The sequence below is a fragment of the Gorilla gorilla genome, chromosome 2 (assembly GCF_029281585.2).
Source record: "Gorilla gorilla gorilla isolate KB3781 chromosome 2, NHGRI_mGorGor1-v2.1_pri, whole genome shotgun sequence".
NCBI lineage: Eukaryota > Metazoa > Chordata > Mammalia > Primates > Hominidae > Gorilla > Gorilla gorilla.
The window spans coordinates 149,589,313-149,604,660 of record NC_086017.1 but is presented as its reverse complement, the minus strand read 5'-3'; the positions used below and the strand labels follow the sequence as shown (position 1 = coordinate 149,604,660).

The 15,348-nt window shown below is 45.1% G+C and overlaps 1 protein-coding gene across 1 annotated transcript in view; it reads right to left on the bottom strand.

The window, feature by feature from the left end:
* ESYT3 (extended synaptotagmin 3) overlaps window positions 1-9,068 on the bottom strand; it is a 53,098-nt gene extending 44,030 nt beyond the window's left edge. Inside the window, exon 1 of the mRNA XM_063704247.1 lies at window positions 8,949-9,068. The gene's annotated coding sequence lies outside the window, so the exon portion shown is untranslated. The remainder of the gene's footprint in view (window positions 1-8,948) is intronic.
* Between the last annotated feature and the right edge of the window lie 6,280 nt (window positions 9,069-15,348).

Here is a 15,348-nt window from a genome sequence, read left to right as displayed (position 1 = left end):
TGACTCACCAACACCTGTGTACAACTGGCTTATCATGGATAAACATCACCTAAAACCTGTTTCCTACACGCGGTCTATAATACACAGTATAGTCTGGACTCAGCTGGCATTCGAGGCCCTCCCTGGACAGGCTCAGCCAGGCCTCCCCAGCCTCAGGTCCTGCGTCCTGGCCCTCCAACTGGCCCCTAGAGCCTGCAACGCTGCCAGCTCCTCTGGCATCTGTAAAGCTTGAACCTAGCCCCCAGCCTCATCAAGCCGAGCTCAGGGCCCCTCCTGCGCGCCACAAAACCCTCTGCCCCGCTCTCCCCATCCTCTCTTCTAGGTGTCTATTTGGATCGTCATTCCCTGCATCATCAGACGGGGAACTTCCGGGGACCGGCCCGTCTTGGCCATCTGTGGGGCGCCCAACAAGGGCAAGCGACCGGCGAATAAAAGGAAAGATGAAGAGGAAGCCCCGAGGTGCCTGAGAGTCAATGGTGAAGCCCATGGTTTCTAACCCTTTAATGATCAGAGCAGGTGGAGCTCCGAATCTCTTAAGTTCGGATAGTAAATCGTCTTGCGGATAGCATATATTTCAGACGGCCACATGAAAGGGCTCACATCAATTACTGGAATGTGATTTTGGAGTTGACAAATGTACCAGAGTGATTTGGAATGACTCTACTGTTTCAACAGCTTTATCGAAAGGCTAGAGCCGATGGATAGCAATCAAAATATTCTCTTCTCTTTCCTTTTCTCTCTCTCCCTCCCTCCCCCACCCCACCCCACCCCCCCACCCCCCGCCCCTGTCTCCCGTTCTCGTTCTGACTCTTGCTCTGTCACTCTCTTTTTCTCTCTCTGGCTTTATCCTCTCTCTTGGATAAAATTACTTACTGCAATGAGTTTTTTCAACAATAGGTGAGTTCCTGGTGGTCAGAATACCTGGACCCTTCTCTATTGTTCTTGGCTTTCCAGGACTCAGCCAAAACAGAGGCTTAAAGTCCCCCAACTTAACATTCTCCCAGTGTAGCCTGGGAAATCAACGGAAGAAATGCTGCTCGCTGGAGTTCCTTCTTGAGAGTTGCATGTACACAGTCCTAGTAAAGGCTCTGAGAAGTCCTTCAGACAAAAAGTTATTAAATTCTATTTAACCCAGTGTTTCCCAGATTATTTGACCACAGAATTCTTTCCTCAAAATATTTCTCTATTGGTTAACCCAGGTCTGCTGAAGCAAAAGAGAGTGTATGATAGGGATACCGGGAATTCTCCTGGAAGCTGAGGCAGAATGTGTCTGGCTCTCAGGATGGACGGACCAGGAAGCTAACTGCCAGAACTGCGCTCCTCATCCTTGTGGCCTTCCCTGCTGACCTGCCTGTCTGGTTGAAGTGCAGAGCACAGCACTTTCCCCCCAACATCCAGAGATGGAGGACACAGGTCTCACCAATCCAGAGAGACTGCCTTGACCCTTATCCTGTCCCAGTTCCAAACCCCTTGGAGACAGGATCCAGCTGAATCTATCATCCCCTTCATCCTTCACACACAGCAAGTCCACACCTCAACCTGGGCTAATTTGGGAGGGGGTGTGGAAGGTAGTGAGTTTGTGGGGGGATTACTAGAGAAAGGAAGGTTGTTGGTTTGTGAACTGGATGGACACCCACTGAGACAGATGCCCAGCCTGAGACGACCTGTGGGACATTGCCATCCCCAGCTGCATTGCCTTTCTTTCCTTGAACACATCAAGCTCATTTATGCTGCAAGGCTTTTGTACTTGCTGTTCTCTCTACCTGGAATGTTCCTCTTCTAAAACTTCTCCAAAGTACGTTAGGGTGATGGGATTATGATTTCACCCCCCTCCTTTTTAAATTTATTTTATTTTTTATTTTATTTTATTTATTTTTTGAGATGGAGTCTCGCTCTGTTGCCCCGTCTGGAGTGCAGTGAGGCAATCTCAGCTCACCGCAACCTCGGCCTCCCAGATTCAAGCGATTCTCCTGCCTTAGCCTCCTGAGTAGCTAGGATTATAGACACTTGCCACCATGCCCAGATAATTTTTGTATTTTTGGTAAAGATGGGGTTTTGCCATGTTGGCCAGGCTGGTCTCGAACCCCTGACCTCAATCCACCCACCTCAGCCGCCCAAAGTGCTGAGATTACAGGCGTGAGCCACTGTGCCTGCCCCCCCACTTTTAAAACCTTATTTATGTCATTAAATTACTCTCACAAATTAAATATATGAGAACATTGAGAATATGGCATTGAAAACTCTATACCCTACCTGGGATGGAATCTGTGCCTAGAACACTGGAGACTTTATTTCCCTTGACCTGGACATCTAGTTACTACTATCAGCAGAAAAATATTTTATAGATGGTTTGATCACAGCAAAACCTGGGGAGAATAATGCTTTCCACAGCCTTTGCCTGAACACATTTGAGAGTGTATCCTATTACATACCAACTATTGAAAGAACAGTAGCTCAAATAAATATTCGTTGGTCACTAGTGTGGACTGAATTGTGTCTATGTTGAAGTCCTAACCCTTGGTACCTATAAATGTAATCTTATTTCAAATAGAGTCTCTGCAGATGTAACCAAGTTAAGATGAGATCATACTCAATTAGGGTGGGCCCTAAGTCCAATGACTGGTGTCCTTATAAGAAAAGAGACATTCAGAGATAGTGACACAGAGGAGACACAGGAAGGGAAGGCCATGTGAAGACACACGTAGAAACCAGAGTGGTACAGCTACAGGGGAGGAATGTCAAGGATTCCTGGCACCCACCAGGAGCTGGAAAGAAGCAAGGAAGGATTTTTCCCTAGCGCCTTGGGAGAGAGCTCAGCCCTGCTGGCCTCCAGAACTGTGGGAGAATACATTCCTGTTGTTTTAAGCCATCCAGTTTGCGGCACTTCGTTACTGCAGCCCTAGGAAATGAATACAGCCTTCTACTGAGTGCCAGGCACTGTTCCAGGCATAAGAGATTCAGGGTGAACAGAACCGACAGGCTCACTGCTCTCATGCAGCTGACATTCTAGTGCAGAAAGACAGACACCAAAATTTAAACAAAGTACAAGAAAACAGCAGGTAAGGAAAAGTGCTCTGCAGATAGTGCAGTGAGTAGGCTGAGAGAGAGTGACTGGCATGGTGGGCAGGGCTGTTTTAGCCAGATTGATTTGGAAAGTTAGGTTGAGACCTAAATTAAAAAGAAGACTGAAAATGTACATACAATTTTATTATCATTATTTGAGATGGAGTCTCACTCTGTCCCCCAGAGCTGGAGTGCAGTGGCGTGATCTCGGCTCACTGCAAGCTCCGCCTCCCGGGTTCACGCCATTCTCCTGCCTCAGCCTCCCAAGTAGCTGGGACTACAGGTGCCTGCCACCATGCCCGGCGCATTTTTTGCATTTTTATTGGAGACGGGGTTTCACTGTGTTAGCCAGGATGGTCTCGAGCTCCTGACCTCGTGATCCGCCCGCCTTGGCCTCCCAAAGTGCTGGGATTACAGGCGTGAGCCACCGCACCCGGCCTTTTTTTTGTTTTGTTTTGTTTTGTTTTTGAGATGGAGTTTCCCTCTTGTTGCCCAGGCTGGAGTGCAGTGGGACAATCTTGGCTCACTGCAACCTCTGCCTCCCGGGTTCAAGCAATTCTCTTCCCTCAGCCTCCCGAGTAGCTGGGATTACAGGTGTGTGCCACCAGCCCCGGTTATTTTTTTTCTTTATTTTTAGTAGAGACAGGGTTTCACCATTTTGGCCAGGCTAGTCTCGAACTCCTGACCTCAGGTGATTCACCCTCCTCAGCCACCCAAAGTGCTGGGATTACAGGTGTGAGCCACAGCACCCAGCCTAATTTTATTATTTTTAAAAACTTAGTATCTCACAAAATCATCTCTCCTTTGGAACAGAAAGATAAATGTCCTCTGCTATGTAGGTATCATTAGTTTTTTGCTTTTGTTTTTGTTTTTGGATGGGGTCTTATTCTGTCACCCAGGCTGGAGTTCAGTGGCGCTATCTTGGCTCACTGCAACCTCCACCTCCCAGGTTCAAGCGATTCTCCTGCCTCAGCCTCCCAAGTAGCAGGGACTACAGGCATGCACCACCACGCCCAGCTAATCTTTTTGTATTTTTAGTAGAATGAGGCTTCACCATGTTGGCCAGGCTGGTCTCAAACTCCTGACCTCAAATGATCCGCCTACCTCGGGCCCCCAAAGTGCTGGGATTTTAGGCGTGAGCCTCCACGCCTGGTGGTGTCATTAGTTTTACTTTTGTATTTCCATACAGAGCTAGAGTAATTTTCTGTGTTTGTTCCCTCTGTCTGACTGGAGATTCTTCGGGGGCAGCAGCTGTATCTGATACATCTTTCTGCCTCAGTGCCTGAGTTCGAGCCTGACCTACAGGAGGAGGCTAGGGAGCACAGGGTAAAATCAGAATCTCTAGCATTTGTTTGGGTTTAAATTGAGACTCAAGCACTTACTGACTCTGGAACTAGAGAATCTGCAGTTCTGTTTCCTTATCTGTAAAATGCAGATCATAATATTTATATCACAGAGTGGTCATGAGGACTGGGTCAGACACAATGTGCGTAAGGCTGTATATCCAGATGGGGAAGTTGTCAAGGAAGAACTAGGGTTTTGTTTGTATTGTTTGACTCTTTGTTTTTTGTTTTTTGTTTTTTTTTTGAGACAGAGTCTTGCTCTGTTGCCAGGTTGGAGGACAGTGGCACGATCTTGGCTTACTGCAACCTTTGATTCCCTGGTTCAAGCGGTTCTCCTGCCTCAGCCTCCCAAGTAGCTGGGATTACAGGCATGCACCACCACGCCCGGCTAATTTTTGTATTTTTAGTAGAGATAAAGTTTCACCATGCTGGCCAGGATGGTCTTGATCTCCTGACCTGGTGATCCGCCCACCTCAGCCTCCCAAAGTTCTGGGATTACAGGTGTGAGTCACCACGCCCAGCCTTGTTTGACTTTTTACAACACGAATGTGTTTGTGTTTTATCTGTATAATTTTAAAAGCTTTTTATTGTTGCAAAATACATATAATATTTACTATCCTAACCATTCTTAAGGGTACAGCTCAGTGGTATTAAGTACACTCATATTGCTGTGTAACCATCATCACCATCTCCAGAACTCTTCTTGCAAAACCAAAACTTTATACCCATTAAACAATAACTCCCCATTCCCCTCCACACCCTCCAACTACCCGCAACCACCATTCTATTTTCTGTCACTATGATTTTGACTTAATTGATATTTGAAGGACTCTGTACAACAAAATGGCCAACCACCTTCTTTTCAAGGGTATATGATACACCTTATAATAGTCCAGATAATTAAAGGGTCTGAAACTATGGAGAGTATATTCTCTGATCACAGTGGAATTACATTAGAGCTTAAGAAAAATCAGATAATTAGAAAAACCCAAGATATCTGAAAATTAAACAACACATTCTATATAATCCATAGGTCAAAAAAGAAATCACAAAGGAAATTGGAAAATATTTTAATCTAATGATAAGAACATATTAAATTTTTTTTTTTTTTTTTTTTTTTTTTTTGAGACGGAGTCTTGCCCTGTTGCCTGGGCTGGAGTGCAGTGGTGCCATCTCTGCTCACTGCAACCTCCACCTCCCTGGTTCAAGCGATTCTCCTGCCTCAGCCTCCTGAGTAGCTGGGATTACAGGCGCCCACCACAATGCCCAGCTAGTTTTTATAATTTTAGTAGAAGACTGGGTTTCACCATGTTGGCCAGGCTGGTCTCGAACTCCTGACCTCAAGTGATCTGCCCGCCTTGGCCTCCCAAATTGCTGGGATTACAAATGTGAGCCATGGTGCCTGGCCAATTATGACTGTTTCTGGTTGGTGATTTTTTTTTAACTTTATTGTACTTTTTTATAGTTTAATTATTTTTAATAAACATGTATTATGCAGTATAATAATTTTTATTTAAAAAGCCATAAGCAAATAGCCAAATTATTAGTTGTAGGTGATGAAAATATGAGTGATTTTTGTTTTTCTTTGTACTTTTCTGCATTAAAAAAAAATAGGCATGGCCAGACGCCGTGGCTCATGCCTGTAATCCCAGCACTTTGGGAGGCCAAGGTGGGAGGATCACGAGGTCAAGAGATCAAGACCATCCTGGCCAACATGGTGAAACCTCGTCTCTACTAAAAAGACAAAAAATTAGCTGGGCGTGGTGGTGCATGCCTGTGGTCCCAGCTACTCGGGAGGCTGAGGCAGGAGAATCGCTTGAAACCGGAAGGCGGAGGTTTCACCTCCGTGCCACTGCACTCCAGCCTGGGCAAAACTCTGTCTCAAAAATAAATAAATAAATAAAATAAAAATAAATAAGAATTAAAAATTTTAAAAAAAGACATGAGTTACTGGTTTCAGGTACACAGTCTTTAAAATGTTAGGTTGTTTCTTTTGATTATTTTATTTTATTTTATTTTATTTTATTTTATTTTATTTTATTTTATTTTATTTTATTTTATTTTTGAGATAGGGTCTCACTCTGACCCCAGGCTTGAGTGCAGTGGCACGATCTCTCACCACAGCCTCGACCTCCCAGGTTCAAGCCATCCTTGCACCTCAGCCTCCTGAGTAGCTGGGACTACAGGTGTGCCCCACCACACCTGGCTAATTTTTGTATTTTTTTTGCAGAGACGGGGTTTTGCCACATTGCCCAGGCTGGTCTCGAACTCCTGAGCTCCAGCAATCCACCTGCCTTGGCCTGCCAAAGTGCTAGGATTACAGGCATGAGCCATTCTGCCTGGCCTGATTCCTATTTTATACAGTGTTTTCTATTAGGAATGTATACTGAATTTTATCAAATGTCTTCCCAACATCTACAGGTATGATCACATGGTTTAAAAATTATCCTAATACTGAACCACACTTGCATTCCTGGTGGAACCAGTTTGTTGCACAAATGTCTACTCAGTAAGGTGCAAGGAGAAAGTGAACTTTTCCCATTGCTTTCCAAGCCCACTGGGGTGTGCTCTTCCTCCACGGGATGAAAACATGGGCCACTTTCAGAGTTTTTCCAATCATTTGTTGTCTAAGAACAGTTTCATTTTAGTAATAAAAAGCCCTGTTCAATACAATATTAAACAATATTAAAACTCCAGTCTTTTAGCTAACTTAAATTTCTCCTCTCCCTTCGTGCTGCCTTCAGCTGGGAAATCTGTGATGGGGACAGCAGCTTCACCTCTTTCTTTTTTGAGACGGAGTCTCACTCTGTCACCCAGCCTGGGGTGCAGTAGTGCAGTGGCACAATCTCAGCTCACTGCAACCTCCGCCTCCCGGGTTCAAGGGATTCTCCCACCTCAGCCTCCCAAGTAGCTGGGATTACAGGTGCACGGCCACCATGCCCGTCTAATTTTTTTTGTGTGTGTATTTTTAGCAGAAACAGGGTTTCACCATGTTGACCAGGCTGGTCTCGAACTCCTGACCTCAAGTCATCCGCCTACCTCAGCCTCCCAAAGTGCTGGGATTACAGGTATAATCCACCGCGCCTGGCCACACCTCTTTCCTAAGTGCTATTTTGGGGGCTGGATTAGTCAGGGCTCTCCAGAAAAACAGAATCATTGAATGCACAGAGAGACAGAGACAGAAATTTTAATAAGGAATTGGCTCATGTGATTATATCAGAGGTGTTTGAAACACAGCAACTCTATCTTGAATAGGGGTTGGGTAAAGTGAGGCTGAGACCTACTGGGCTGCATTCCCAGATGGTTAAGGCATTCTAAGTCACAGGATGAGACAGGAGGTCAGCACAAGATACAGGTCATAAAGATCCTGCTGAGAAAACAGCTTGCAGTAAAGAAGCCAGCCAAATCCTACCCAAACCAGGATGGCCATGAGAGTGACCTCTGGTTGTCGTCACTGCTACACTCCCACCAGCGCCATGACAGTTTACAAATGCCATGGCAACATCAGGAGGTTACCCTATATGGTCTAAAAGGGGAGGCATGAATAATTCACCCCTTGTTTAGCAGATAATAAATAAATAACCACAAAAATGGGCATCTAGCAGCCATCAGGCTGCTCTATGGAGTAGCCATTCTTTTATACCTCTACTTTTTAAATAAACTTACTTTCACTTTACCCTATGGACTCACCCTGAATTCTCTCTTACGCAAGATCCAAGAACCCTCTCTTGGGGTCTGGATCAGGACTTCTTTCCTGTAACAATTATGGAGGCTGAGAAGTCCCACAGTGTGCCATCTGCAATCTAGAGACCCGAGAGAGCTGGTGGTGTAGTTCAGTCTGAGTTTGAAAGCCCAAGAACCAGGGGAGCCAATGGTGTAAATCCCAGGCCCAAGGCAGGAAACTGATGTCCCAACTCAGCAGTCAGGCAGAGAGAGTGAATTCTCCCTTCCTCTGGTCTTTGTCCTATTCAGACCTGAATAGATTGGATGATGCACCACTACAGTGGGGAGGGTCATTTGCTTTACTCAGTCTACCAATGCAAATGCTAATCTCTTCCTGAAACCCCCTCACGGATACACTAAAAAAAAGTGCAACAAACTATCTGGGCACCCTGTGACCTAGTCAAGTTGATGCATGGAATTAACCATCACAGGGGCCCTCTGGGAGAGAGGAGAGATGAGGAGCAGGAAGTCCCTACTAGTTTGGTGCCACTGTTAGTTGGTGCTGACACCCTCAGTGGGTGTTGCACTTATAGTTACTGAGGGGGACCCACTCCCCAGCACTGAGGCTCCCTCTCTTACAGAACCTTTGATCCAGGCAACACCTCCTCAAGTTGGCAATGTAGACTTCTCCCTCAGCCTCCTGGCTGTTCTTTTGCCAAGTGTGGGGATCCCTACTAAATACCACTCCCTTCCACAGCACCCACAAGAACTATGCACATGCTGTTACCCAGTGAAGGCTGGAAATGCAGGCCTTCCTTCACACAGTCCTCACCCATGATCTGCCACCACAGAGGGGCAGCTCCAGCCACAGCCTTTTACCTTGAGTTTGTATTAGTTCTTCTGTCCCTCAGGTCTCAGGAGACCCTCTTTTGACTTGAGGTGGGAGGGGAGGCAGAAGGCCAGATGGAGTATGCTCACTGACAGCGCTATCCAAAGATGTCCTCACTCCCACTCTTCAGCCTCTGAAGGAAACCTCAGGGTCTGGAGGGCCCTCTTGCGCTGGCACAGAGGCCAGCTGTCTCCCTCAAGAATGGGAGGACTTGACAAGCTGGCTCTTGTTCTTGGCCTTTGGGGTGTTGACCTAAAAAAAAAAAACAAACTGAGACAAACTTTATATAAGTAGAGAGTTATTTGGGCCAAGTTTGGGGACTGCAACCGGGGAACATAGATTCAAGTTGCCCTAAATATACGCTCTGATTAGCAGCAGTGACTAGTGGGTTTTTTATTTTATTTTATTTTATTTATTTATTTTGAGACGGAGTCTCGCTCTGTCACCCAGGCTGGACTGCAGTGGTGCTATCTCGGCTCACTGCAAACTCCGCCTCCCGGGTTCACACCATCCTCCTGCCTCAGCCTCCCGAGTTACTGGGACTACAGGCGCCCACCACCATGCCGGGCTAATTTTTTGTATTTTTAGTAGAGACGGGGTTTCACTGTGCTAGCCAGGATGGTCTCCATCTCCTGACCTCGTGATCCGCCCTCCTCGGCCTCCCAAAGTGATGGGATTACAGGCATGAGCCACCTCGCCCAGCGGATTAGTAGGTTTTTAAAGGAAAAGAAGAGGCAGTTCCTAAGTTGTTTACCAAGAATTTACATTAAAATAACATAAGCTACTGATTGGCTGCTATACACTGTTCTTTGTTATCACAGATTCCAAGAACATGAAGATTAATGGATGAGGCAGCTAGTTAGGAACAAAATGCCTTTAAACAATCACTCCAGGTGGGCATGGAGGCATGCACCCATCCCCTCTGTGTGACTGAAGTCCCATACTCATGTCTCTCTGGGCCTGGTGAGTTTTGCAAACCTCACATAGCTCACACTGCTCAGTTATTTTTCTTTCCTCAGGGGTTTCTGCCAAAACTCAGATATGAGGAAGAACTGCTTTCAATATGGCAAATTATTCCTTTTATATGCTGTCAGATTTATTAGTATTATAATGTTTACATCTATTTTTATAAGTGAAGTTTCTCATTTATTTTCTCTGCTTGCTTTACCAGACTTCGATGCTAAGGTATTTCTAGTCTTACTAAATGACTTTGGGACTTTTCTTGCTAGTCTTTTATAGTTTGAATAGTAAGAGAATTGTTTCTTTGGGGAAGTTAAGTAAAATTTAGCTGTAAAATAATCTCAGGTTGGTGCTTTGTGAAGTGATAAATCTTTAACACATTTTCCACATTTTTCTATTATTGCTGAACTGCTCAAGTTTTCTACTTCTTTCTGAGTCATGTTTGGCAATATAAAATGTTATCAGAGAATCATCTGTCTTCTTTCTAGACTTTCAAATTTTGAAACCACCTTTGCAAAAATTATAAGAGTGAGAAAAATTATAACAGTGAGCTGATTTAACCCCTCCCCTGCCCCCTGGCACCCATCTTGCCTTTCCCTAATTGTTCCTGGGCTTTTGGGCCCAGCTAACTTTGAGAGATGTTTAGGTTATAGTTTAAATGATGATAGCCTTTCCCCAAAACTCAACCACCTTTGTAAAGCTAATGAAAGACCATCAGCCTACGGGGCAGAGAGGAGGCTGATTCTGCTAAGGTGTAGACATAGATCGTCAGCCATTCCTGCAGATCACACCACTATTGTAGATTTGCCTTTTGCGATACCTTTTCAGGTTTTTGGCATGTCTGACACCCATGGCTCCACCTGGAACCACCAATTCTGCTCCTGTGGCCCCACCCAGAAGTGATTCAGTGCCTAGGAGGACAGCTTTGACCCCTATAATTTCATCTCTACTCCAACCAAACAGCAGCAAGCCTAGACTCCCACCCCTTCCCCCAGACTGCCCTTGAGAAAGGAGCTTTGGATGAGATTGATTTCAGTACTAACTCCATCTCCCATGTGGTATGGCCAGCTTCATGTCTACTAAACTGTTTTCTTTGCTGCAATGCTGTGGTCTTTCTTTGTGCAGCAGGCTGGAAGAACCGCTCAGGTTACAATTTGTTGCCACAAAATACCACATCATATTCTTGAGTTAGTTTCCTGGGATTGTTGTAACAAATTACTGCAAACTGGGTGGTTTAAAACCACAGAAATTTATTCTGTTTTGGAGGCCAGATGTCCAAAATCAGGGTGTTGGCAGCATGGATCCTTCTGGAGGCTCTGAGGGAGAACCCACTCCATGCCTCTTTCCTGGCTTCTGTGGCTTGGCAATCCTTGGCATTTCTTGGCTTGTAGATGCATCACTGCCACACCTGCCTTTGTCTTCACAAGGTATTCTGCTCTATGTGTTTCCAATTTCTCTCTTCTTTCTCTTGTAAGAACACCAGTCATTGGATTTGGGGCCCACCATAAATCCAGGATGATCTCATCTTGAGATCCTTAGTTCTATCTGCAAAGACTCTATTTCCACATAAGGTCACATTCCTAGGTACTGGAGGTTAGGACCTGGGCATATTTTTGAGGAAAGAAAAGGACTCTCAGCGGAGGAATGTGAGCTCTTTGAAATTATTAGGCCCAGAGAAGCATTAAAATAAGACAGCAATCATGCCCTACTCCCCACTTTGAGCTGTGTATGTGTAAACCAAAAATAAAATTCTAAGCTCCCAAACTGACTGAATGGATCCCTCCTCTCAGCCAAAGGCATTCCAAAGTCAGTATGAAAAAGTAGTTCAGGCCATGATGGTAAGGATGGGTCGGACATGCCTCACTATACCCTCCCCTCTTTGGAATTCAGGCACAGCCAATCAGCATTAACCTTAAAACAGAGATATTAAGAGTGACAAAACAGACTCTTTGTAGCAATAAGATACCAAATTCCAAACTGACTCTAGTATAGCATCACATGACAGATAAAGGCCCTGAAAGAAATCAAAGTATTTTACCCCAAAAATATATTTCTTTTACATATTTTTTTTTGAGATGGTTTCACTCTCGTTGCCCAGGCTGGAGTGCAACAGCGTGATCTCTGCTCACTGCAACCACCACCTCCTGAATCAAGTGATTCTCCTGCCTCAACCTCCCAGTTAACTGGGATTACAGGTGCCTGCCACCACACCCGGCTAATTTTTGTATTTTTGATAGAGACGGGGTTTTGCAACGTTGGTCAGGCTGGTCTCGAACACCTGACCTCAGGTAATCCACCTGTCTCGGCCTCCCAAAGTGCTGGGATTACAGGCGCAAGCCACTGCGCCCGGATTCTTTCACATATTTTGAAATAACCCTGCAAAGCTGTCTTTTGTGCGGAAAATCTACATTCTATAGAATCCTCTTTCCTTTCCAGGTCTTTTCCTGATCCAGGAGAGATTAACTAAGATTCTGGCACCTTTTTAGTTCTGATCAGAGACATTTACCAGCTATTCTCTCTGAAACCTGCTACTTGGAGGCTTTGTCTGCATAATAAGAACGTTGGTCTCCACAATCCCTTCTCTTAACCCAGTTACTCCCTTCTATTAATTGCAGGTTTTTAGATAATAACTCTTTCAACCAATTGCCAATCAGAAAATCTTTGAATCCACCTGTGACCCATAAGCCTTCTCCCTTCAAGTTGTCCCACCTTTCCAGACCAAACCAATGGATACCTTACATGTATTAATTGATGTCTTATGTCTCCCTAAAACATATAAAGCCAGGCTGCAGCCTGACCACATTGGGCACATGTTCTCAGGACCTCCTGGGGCTGTATCATGGGCCTTGGTCACTGACATCTGGTTCAGAATAAATCTCTTCAAATATTTTACAGAGTTTGGCTCTTTTCATTGACATTCATCTCTTGAAACTACTTGCTAGGGCCACAAGTAGCTATAAATTAACCTATAACCCACACTCCATAGCTTAACAGTGTATAGCCAATCATTAATCAATGTTATTTCTGTAAGCCCGTGAGAATTCCTGTCATCACCTAATGGGTTCTTTCTGCCCATTATACAGACAAAACCAATTCACTCAGACTATGGAATTGCAATACAGAAAGAATTTAATTGACATGAGTCCAGCCACACAATATGGGAGATGGAGTTATTACTCAAATCAATTCTCTGAACATTTGGAGGCTAGGATTTTTCAAAGATAGTTTGGCAGGCCAGGGAATGAGTGCTGCTGATTGGTTGGGGATGCAATCATCAGGGTGTGGAAAATGGTCTTCGGGCATGCTCAGTCAACTTCTGGTGGGGGCACAGGACCAGTTGGAGGGTCTAGGTGGAGCTATCATTTGTCAGAAATGCAAAAACCTGAAAAGACATCTCAAAAGGCCAATCTTGGGTTCTACAAGAGTGATGTTATCTGCAGGAGTAACTGGGGAAGTTGCAAATCTCGTCACCTCTAGAATAATGGCTAGTAATTGTTTACATCTACACCCTAGCAGAAGTCAGGTTCCCCTCATCCTCCTAACCTGGTGGTCTTTCATTAGTTTTACCAAGGTGGTTTAGTTTTGGGCAAAGGCTGTTATAATTTAAACTATAAACTAAATGCCTTCCAAAGTTAGTTTAGTCCAAGTCCAGGAATGATTAAGGGCAGTTTGGAGGTAAAAGGGAAAAATGGAGGTTGGTTAGGTCAGATCTCTTTCACTGTCATAATTTTCTTACTGTTATAATTTTTGCAAAGGTGGTTTCATTCCTGACAAACAACTTTGTACAGTCCACTCCCTGTCCCCTACTTTGCCTTTAAAACTCCACTTGCAATTGCTGCTAATTGGAGTGTGTATTCAGGGCAACTTGTATCTATGCTTCCATGTTGCAATCCTCAAGCTTGGCCCAAATACACTCTCTACTTATATTAATTTTGCCTCATCTTCTTCCTTTTAGGTCAACATCTTCTTGGGGCCACTGTTCAATCCACTACACTTCTATTTATAGAATCATGACAATTTGGTTGACAGTTTCTGAGAAACATACAAGTTTACTTGTAATTACAAAAAATTAATTTTCCAGCAGCTTCCAGCATCAAGAGAGACTTGTTTACATGATGCCACCAGATCCATTTTCACAGGAAATAAGTCTGTCTTTTCTCCCTTACTCTGTGTATGGAGGATCTGGATAGCAATTCTGAGTTCCATGAAGCTCTTTTCTTGGAGGGGAGTGGCAGGGAAGGAAATTAACTGTTCACACTTTCTGCCAAAAGCATATCTGTCCATTCGAGATTGTGAGCTTCCTAAAGTATGGGGCTGTACCTCTCAATCCTCCAGGTACCACACCTGCTCCCATCCCAGGCCTGGTCCTTCCTCAGAGCAAGGGCTCTCAGTGACATTGCATGTGTGTGCATGCATGCATGCGTGTGTGTGTGTGTGTGTGTGTGTACATCTGCATCTCTTCCTCTCCCCTCTATAACAGTATCACCTCAATGTCTCCTCCTTCCTTGGAGGAGAAAAATATTACAGCTGTTGGAAACAAGATAGCTCATGTAACTTGATATTTTGTGGAGACAGCTGTCACAAGTCAGGGTTCTATTTGCTAAGCAACTGTAATGAAAACATTACATATTTTCATCGAGATTAAAAACTAAGACCACAATGGCTTTGAGCACCATCGTATTGGAAAAATATGGACCACAACTGTGTCAGGTGGTGCACTACATCACCCACCAACCACACCACTCTTGGAGATGATGAGTTAGACCCACCGGAGTGCTGGAGGGAGAGATTTGGCACCATCTGCAGAGACGAATCCTGCAGCCACAGAAGGAAGAGGGCAGGCCAGTGGGTCTCATACTTCCCTGCACAGCAGCTTCACCTAGAGGGTGTATTAATGCACAGCTTGCTCGACCCCAACCCAGGGTTTTGGATTCAGTGGGAGTGTGGGGAGAATTTGCATTTCCTGTTAAGTTCCCATGAGATGTATTGCCCTTGTCCTGGAACAGCACTTTGAGGACCACTGGCCCTAGGTGAGGCTTTGGAAGCCGCCCTTTTAATAAGCTTCATCTGTGATCTAAGGCAGCATGCCCTCACACGACATGGCCAATGCTGGGTGCAAGTGAGCAGGCCAGAGCCCAGGTCAGGGTTTGGGGTCTCCCAAGGTAGAGGCCATGGTAGGACTGTGTGTGTGTGTATGAAGCCTGTGAAAATGGAGCCAAGAGAGTCTTTCTGAAAGCCCTTCCTGGGGACCCCACAGTCCTTGTGTCTACGTGGAAGGCCGGAAGCAGATGGAGCAGCCAACCCCTAGAAGGCATGGAGGTCAGCCGGGAGGGGTTTGGGGTGGCTTTCAGCAGGAAGCACCCAGAAAGAGCTGGACCTTCGTTGGGGTAGTTTAGACCCAGCGGGTTCATCAGACAGTTCCTGAGAAGG